The sequence below is a fragment of the Schistocerca nitens genome, unplaced genomic scaffold, assembly GCF_023898315.1.
Source record: "Schistocerca nitens isolate TAMUIC-IGC-003100 unplaced genomic scaffold, iqSchNite1.1 HiC_scaffold_513, whole genome shotgun sequence".
Taxonomy (NCBI): Eukaryota; Metazoa; Arthropoda; class Insecta; order Orthoptera; family Acrididae; genus Schistocerca; species Schistocerca nitens.
The window spans coordinates 16,943-25,413 of record NW_026046046.1 but is presented as its reverse complement, the minus strand read 5'-3'; positions in this window follow the sequence as shown (position 1 = coordinate 25,413).

The following is an 8,471-nucleotide window of genomic DNA, read 5'->3' as shown; positions in this document are numbered from 1 at the left end:
TTGATGTGGTGGTGCGGTTGTAGCCTCAGACGCGGCTGGCAGTGAACAACTTGAGACGACGGATGCGTGGCTGGGGCGGCGCATGTCGCCGGTGCCATGCCTTTAGAGCCGCGTGGTCGGGGTGTGCGCACCGCGTGTCGTGTTGCGAGACATCACATGTGCTGCTGCGCACCGGTGGCGTGGCGTGGCGTGGCGTGGCGTGGCGTGGCGAGCCGCGCCAGTACCGCGCGGTGTGCTTGTGCGCCGGAGAATGGCACACTGCGCCTGCCCGTTGAGGAGGCCGATGGCCGTGGTGTGGTGGAAATGGAGCGCGTCGGACGTGTACCAATGAGAAAGAGAAACAAAGCAAGCAACCACGAACGAAAGGTGGAGGGAGGCATTGTGTCACATGTGGCGGTGGGGAAAAACGAAAAAAAAAAAGAAAACAAACAACAAACAAAGACGTTAAGAAAGAGGAGAAACAACAAAGACAATGAATGAGTCGTGCGTTCGCGAGGGGGGTGGGTGTGCGTGCGTAACGCCGGTACGCGCAGTGCGGAGCCCAACGGCTGTGTCGTCGGCCGAATGGGTGCGGGAATAGAGGCCGCGTCGGCACGGAGAAGGAAGCAAGAAGGAAGGAGGCACGCGCGCTGCGGCGTTGGCGCGGTTTGCGGCTGGCGCCTTTGGTGGCAACGGCCAGGACAAGCAGCGGTGTATGGTGTTGTGCGGGGCGGACAGGGGCGGCGGTGGTGGACGGGGAGGAGGCGAGGCGGTGGCGTGTGTGGTACGGCGAAAACGGGACGGACGGCCGGCGGATGTTGAGAGGCGCCGCCCGCGCACGCACGCAGACACACAGAAGGGAAGAACGAGAAAGGAACAAAATGGAGGGGGCGAATGTGGAGGTGCGGGGAGGGGGAGGCGGTGGTGTTTGTGGGCATGTGGTGGGAGAGAATGGCGGGGGCGGAAGGACAGAGGCGCGAGGCGACAGCTTGCTTGGTGCTTGCTTGCGTCTTTTAGTGTTTTATTTTGTTTTTATCCTTTGGTCGCCTTGGAGCCTGTCGGTCCCGTCCGTGTGTGGCCACGCTGTGGGTGCGTGTATGTTTGTACGTTTCGTTTTTTTTTTTGTCTTCTTCTGCAGCAGAGGCGGCCAGCAAAATGCGTGCGGTTGGATGGATGGGCGGCCACGGCACGGCACGGCACCGCACCGCACCTGTGCCCAAGGAGGAGACGCTGGCGGCGGGCCACCCTCGGATGCGGCCGGCCGGGGCTGTGTGCGCCGCTGCAACAACAACGAGTAAACAAGACGAAGACGAAGCGGATGGCTGGTGAGTGCATTTAGGCGGTAGACAAGGCAGTGTGTGATGTGGCGTTGTGACGGGGGGGTTTGCTCACGCGGCCTCGTTGTGTTGATGCGCAGGAAGACGAGATGCGGGCAGACGCGTACAGAGAGACGAGCCCGGTCTGCAGCAGGATGTGTGGCGCGCCGAGTGCAGAGCAGCGCGCGCCGGCTGGGCTGGGTTCGGCTGGGCCCGCCCGGCGGCGGGCCGCGCTGTTGTCGCGGACGTGAGCGCCCCCCTGGCGGGTGGTCGGAGGCGGCGCGGTGGACGTGTGGCTGGTTGGCAGTGCACATTGCGAGTGGCTGGCTGGCTGGCTGGCGGGCGGTCGGCGGCGAGAAGAGAGAGGAGGTATGTGTTGCGGGCGCCTTTGCTGCGCTGCGTCGTTGCGTGCCTGGGCGTGCGCCTGTCGACTGTGTGTGACTGTGTTGGGCGTTGTGCCACGTACGTGTGCTCGGCCGAAGGCAGGCGTCGGAAAGAAGAGGGCGAAGGGCAGGAAAGTGGGTCGGTGTGCGTGCGTAGCCCGTGATGTGATGATGTCACGTCACGTCACGTCACGTCATGTTTTTGCGAAGCGGCCGCCGAGAGGTGTGTGGTAGCGAGCGGGAATGTGCGTTTGGTGGTTGCGGCGTGAGGTGAGGGTGGGAGAATATTGGGGCGGGCCGGCGGGCCGGCCCGTTGTTGGTGGTTCCTCCTGTGGTTGTTTGTGCAGCTTTGATGGCAACGTGGAAGGACGCCGGTTTCGTGCCTTGCGTGTGGTTGTCGACGGTGACTGGTTGGGGTGTGCGCCGATGCACGTGCCATGTCGTTATTATGTTTGGGTCGTGAGTGTTGTTTTTGGCCGTGTTGTTGTGTACGGGAAGGGGGGGGGGGAGAGGAGGAGGCGGGTGGATAGTGCGTGCAGTAGTGTCGTTGCGACGGGCGCGTCGGGTGGAGCTGTGCGTAGTGGCGGAAAGGTGTAGGTTGCGGGAAGGGAGCCCGTCGTGTGTCGTGTCGGTGTCGTTGACGGGGTCGCGTGCGTGCGTTGTGAATCGAGTGTGGCGGGAAAGGAGCAGTGTGCCGCTGGGGCGTCGTGGCCGTTAGCAGTGGCTGTGCTTGTCCGTTTGTTACCTGTTGGACGCTTGGTGCGAGTTGTTTGCTGTTGTCGTTGTCGTTGTCGTTGTCGTTGTCGTTGTCGTTGTCGCCCCCGTCTCGCGGGTTGTTTTTGTTTGTCGGCTGTGCTGTGTCGGCGAGCTGTTTTGCCGTGCGTGAATGTGTTGGTGCAAAAGTGGCGGCGTTATGGCTGCGACCGCGACGAGGCGCGGGCGCGCCATTGATGATGTTCAAACACAGAGCGGCTGTGTGCAATGGGAGGCCTGCGTACGGGTAGCGGTGTTGTCGTACGTGCATCCGGCCCGGTGCGGAAAGCGCCGTTGCAGTTTGCCCCTTAGTTGCCAGCCATGTCGCGTGAGCGGCGGGTTGCCTCTGGTCGACGTGGTGCTCGGGTTTGTGGTTTTTTGTTTTTTTTGTTTTTTGTGCCGTTTGGCCGGTGGGTGGTGTTTTTAATTTTGTGTTGTGTTGTGTGTGTGTGGGGCCGGCCGGCCGGCCGGTATATCTGCCTCCTGCTCGGTCTTGCGGCGGTTTGGTCGACGTCGTCTGTAGTTTTTGCGGCTTGCCGACGACCGACCGACACACCTTTGAAACCTACGTGTGGCGCCCGAAGGTGAACGTAACCTGACCGCGGACCTCTCGGCGCCTTAACCTAACCTAACCTCTAACCTAAGATGTCCGGCCGTAAGGTAGGTGCGGCCACCTGACGCCTCACGTCCGAACGCTTAACCTAACTTTGACGCCTAACCTAACTGTAACCCTTAACCTAACCCACGTCCACCTAACCTAACCTCACCTTAGGGTGGTGTACACCGCGAATGCCTTAGGGCATGTTATAGTCTTAGGTGGAGTCCACTATACGCAACAAGCGGCTACACGGGTAGCAGGGGTTGTGTGGCGTGGGCTGGGCGGTTCTGTTTAGGTTGGATGGCCCTTGGGCAAGTACGGAAAGGGCAACAGCCTCAACGGGCGCGGGGCAAGGTCAGGACATGCGGGGACCAAGCGGCAATCGGTATTGTAATTGTCAACTGTCGAAGTACCGGAACGTCAAGCGCTGATAGAAAGCACCGAAGCTGCAATCGTTATAGGTACAGACGGTGCTTTAGAAAGGATAGCGTGCATGCAACCGGTGGTGGAGTGGTTCGTCGCTGTTAGTAGTAGTAGTTTATCCTGTGTAGTGAAGTAGAAGTGGTGGACGGTTCCTGTGAACTATTGTGGGTGGAGGGTACACTCAACAGCCGAGCTAGGTTAATAATTGGCTCCTTTTACCGACCTCGCGACGCAGCAGCATTAGTGGCCGAACACGTGAGAGAAAATGTGGACATACATTTTCCTTTCCCCAGCGTGTTACAGTCTTAGGTGGAGATTTCAATGTGCCAGATGTTCAGGACGGGTGGTAGGGACAGAGCATCGAGTGACATTATACTGAGTGCACTATCCGAACGAAAATTACCGCGAGCAATTAAACAGAGAGAGAACCGACTCGTGGAGATAACATCGTGGACCTACCGATGACAAACAGACCCCGAACTTGTCGACTCTGTATGTGCAGAACAGGGACCCAGTGATCAAGAGGCCGTTGCAGCATCGCTGAATATGGACGTTAATAGGAATATACAAAAAAAAAAAAAAAAAAAGGGAGGAAGGTTTATCTGTTTAGCAAGAGTAATAGAAGGCAGATTTGAGACTACCAGACAGATGAAAACGCAAATGTCTGCTCCGACACCGACAATGTTGAGTGTGTATGGAGAAAGTGCAAGGCAATCGTAAAATGCGTCTTAGACAGGTACGTGCCGAGTAAAACTGTGAGGGATGGGAAAAACCCACCGCGGTACAACAACCAAAGTTTAGGAAACTATAGCGAAAGCAAAGAGAGCCTCACTCAAAGTTGAAACGCAGCCAAAACCTCTCAGACAAACAGACGCTAAACGATGTCCAAAGTTAGCGTAAGGAGGGCTATGCGTGAAGCGTCCGGTGAATGCGAAAGTAAAATTCCATGTACCGACGTGACAGGAAATCAAATCAAATCAAATCAAATCCTGGGACGTTGTGGTCGTACGTTGAATCAGTAGTAAGCGGCTCGAAACGGCATATCCAGACACTCCGGGATGATGATGGCATTGAAACAGAGGATGACACGCGTAAAAAGCTGTGAAATACTAAACACCTGTTTCCAAAGCTGTTTCACGGAGGACGACCGCACTGCAGTTCCTTCTCGCACAAACGAAAAAGTGGCTGACATCGAAATAAGTGTCCAAGGAGGAATAGAAAAGCAACTGGAATCACTCAACAGAGGAAAGTCCACTGGACCTGACGGGATACCAATTCGATTCTACACAGAGTACGCGACAGAACCTCCTAACAGCCGTGTACCGCAAGTCTCTAGAGGAACGGAGGGTTCCAAATGATTGGAAAAGAGCACAGGTAGTCCCGGGCTTGAAGAAGGGTCGTCGAGCAGATGCGCAAAACTATAGGCCCTATATCTGTGACGTCGGTCGGTTGTAGAATTTGAGAACATGTTTTATGCTCGAGTAGTAGCATGTCGTTTTTTGGAAACCCAGTGTCTACTATGTAGGAATCAACACGGATTCCGGAAACAGCGATCGTGTGAGACCCAACGCGCTTTATTTGTTCATGGGACCCAGAAAATATTAGATACAGGCTCCCAGGTAGATGCCATTTTGGTTGACATCCGGAAGGAGGGCGTTCGATACAGTTCCGCACTGTCGCCTGATAAACAATGTAAGAGAGTCTGCAGAATGTCGGACCAACTGTGTGGCTGGACTGAAGAGATTGTAGCAAACAGAACACAGCATGTTGTTATCAATGGAGAGACGTCTACAGACGTTAAAGTAACCTCTGGCGTGCCACAGGGGAGTGTTATGGGACCCATTGCTCTTCACACACCTAGTAGATAGTGTCGGACGTTGCATGCGTCTTTTCGCGGATGATGCTGTAGTATACAGAGAAGTTGCAGCGAAAAATGCAGGACGATCTGCAGCGGATAGGCACGTGGTGCAGGGAGTGGCAACTGTCCCTTAACATAGACAAATGTAATGTATTGCGAATAATATAAGAAAGAAGGACCCTTTATTGTATGATTGATTATATGATGATAGCGGGACAAACACTGGTAGCAGTTACGTCTGTAAAATATCTGGGAGTATGCGTGCGGAGTGATTGGGAGTGGGATGATCATCATATAAAAAAAAAAAAAAAAAAAAAAAAAAAACAAAAAAAGTAATTGGTGGTAAGGCGGGTACCAGGTTGCGATTTATTGGGAGAATGCGTAGCAAATGTAGTCCATCAACAAAGGAGGAGGTGGCTTACAAAACACCCGTTCGTTCGACCCATACGTGAGTGTTGCCCATCAGTGTGGGATCCGTACCAGGTCGCGTTGACGGAGGCGACCGGAGACGATCCAACGTTTCGTCGCAGGGTCATTTGGTAACCGTGATAGCGTTACGGAGATGTTTAACAAACCCAAGCGGCAGACCCTGCAATAGAGGCGCTCTGCATCGCGGTGTAGCTTGCTCGCCAGGTTTCGCGATATTGCGTTTCTGGATGGGGTATCGAATATATTGCTTCCCCCCTACGTGTATACCTCCCGAGGAGATCACGAATGGATGTGGTTAGAGAGATTCGAGCGCGCACGGAGGCGGTGTTTTTTTTTTGCAGACTGTCAGTTCGTCCCGCGAAACCATACGCGACTGGAACAGCGAAGGGAGGTAAATGACAGTGGCACGTGAAGTGCCCTCCGCCACACACCGTTGGGTGGCTTGCGGAGTCTAAATGTTAGAGGTCGGCTGTCGGTGTGTGCTTTTGAAGGCAGATTCGGTGCGTCTGTAGTTGCGGATGGCGGTTAGCCACCGTCGCTTAAAGCGGCGAGGGGCGGCGGCGCCTCGGTTGGCCGGTGGCCATGTTGCGCAGGCGGCGCTCGTTTTTGTTTTGCGGCGGGCAATTTTGTGAGAAACGGGCGCGAATGTTGGCGGGCGAGGTGGCCCGACGGCCGCGGGCCGATCGGGAAACGGTGGGAGGGCGATGGGGCGGCGGAGGTGCGTTTGCACGGCCGTCATCGCCGCACGCCTCCGCTTGTGTGGCTGTGGCGGCGGCCGCGCTGGCCGGGCTGGCGCGGCGACGGTGCGCCAGTTTTGCCGAAGGTTTGGCCATTGTGGCGGGTCGTCGGCTGGGGCTGTGGGGGCGGCATTTGGGCGGGGGCGGCGATTCTCGGCGGGCCGAGCCAGGCTGTAGCGCGCGGTAGCTGCAGTTTGGCCGTGGTTTGCGGCGCTGCCGTGGCGACTGGTTGGCGACTGTGGTGTGGCCGTGTGTAGCCCCATCCTCGGTGGTTTGAATGGCGCGGGTGGTTGCGGCGCAGGTTTGGGGCTGGTCCGCACAGGCTGTCGGACGTTGGGCGGTAGCAAGCGCGGGAGGCGCGGCGCGGCGGCGCGCAGAGTGGCGGCCGCTCTCTCGGCCGTCCGCGCCCGCCCGCGACACTGGCTGGGCCTGGCGGCGCGGCGCATCGGTCTCCGAGCAGCCGAGCTGTGTGCACACGCGGAGGGTGCGCTGCGAACTTTTAAGTTTGAAGTGCTCCCACTGCGTGTTAAAAAGCAATTGTGTCCTGATAGGGCCGTCTTACTAGTGATAGGCGAGATCCTCCGGGATAGCCGGATGGGATAGGAATGTTTAGCATAGGGAATGAAGAGGCACCAGGGCCTCCTCACCAGGCAGTCGACCGACAGGTGGCCGACTCCCTGGGCGGGGTACGTCCGCGCGCCTCCAGGAAAGATTTGAATCATAGGGCAAAGTCAGCTTCCGCGGACAGGGCTAGGGCTAGGTCTGAGTCTGTAAACCCCCACCCTTCCCGCCGAAACCCCGTTTCGACGAAACAAGACCATTCACACACGTCGCTGGAACGCAGAGACGACAAGATGGCCGCCAAGCACCGGCAGGAGCTAGCGCGCCACAACATTACCGACAACAATGCTGCAGACAACTCAGACAGCGACGACTCGGTAACAAACAAGGGCAACCCAAAATTCTCAAGTGACGAGGAGATGGAATTCGACGATGGCCAGGGCGAATTCCAACGAGCCAGAAAAACCCTGAAGAGAAAAAACTCCTCAGAAACAGATGCGCCGAACAAGTTCACCGTCCCGACGGCGAACAGATACGACGCGCTGAATGACAACACCACCAATCTGGAGGCCGCAAACAACACAACAGCGGACCCCACACCTCAACAGCAGACCACAACCGCACCGGCGCAACGAGCGGTCCCAAAAAGACCACGCGTCCCGCCGATTACAATTGAATATCCAGGGCACTATCTAACCCTGAACAAAACCCTAAAGCAATATATGGAAGGCCCCATCAAGGCCATCCATAAAGGAAAATCTATCAAATACCATTTTGAATCGATAAAGGACCAACGCACAGCGCTGGAATTCTTTAACCACCACCGAATCGGAAACTTCACCCACCAGCCACAAGCCGACAGACAACTGAAAGTGGTCATAAAGGGCCTACCAAACACCGTCAAGGAACAAGAAATAGAAGAAGAACTACAACAACACAACTTCGCCACAACCAACATACACCAGTACAAAAAGAGGGACGAAAACACGAAGGAGTTACGTCCAATGGATGTCTTCTGTGTAACATTAGAGAAAAACCCAGAAAACGAGGCAATATATAATACGAGATACCTACTGGACACCAAAATTACGGTAGAATCATACAAAAGCAAAGAAGGCCCCCCACAGTGCAAAAAGTGCCAGGGGTTCTTCCACACAGCAAATTACTGCAACATGCCGACGCGCTGCGTCCGATGTGGCGGGGACCACAGAGCATTCCAGTGCCCATTACCGAAAGAGGGAGCTCTTCACTGTGTAAATTGCAACAAAGATGGCCACCCAGCTTCATTCAGAGGCTGTGAAGAATACCAAAAGGCCATCGAAGCATACAATAAACAGCGACCAGAAAGACAAGCACCTGCACCCAGACCGACAATTCGACCAACAGCAATGCCCACACCAGCAGAAGCCAGCCGATCAGGAAGAAGAAACTGGG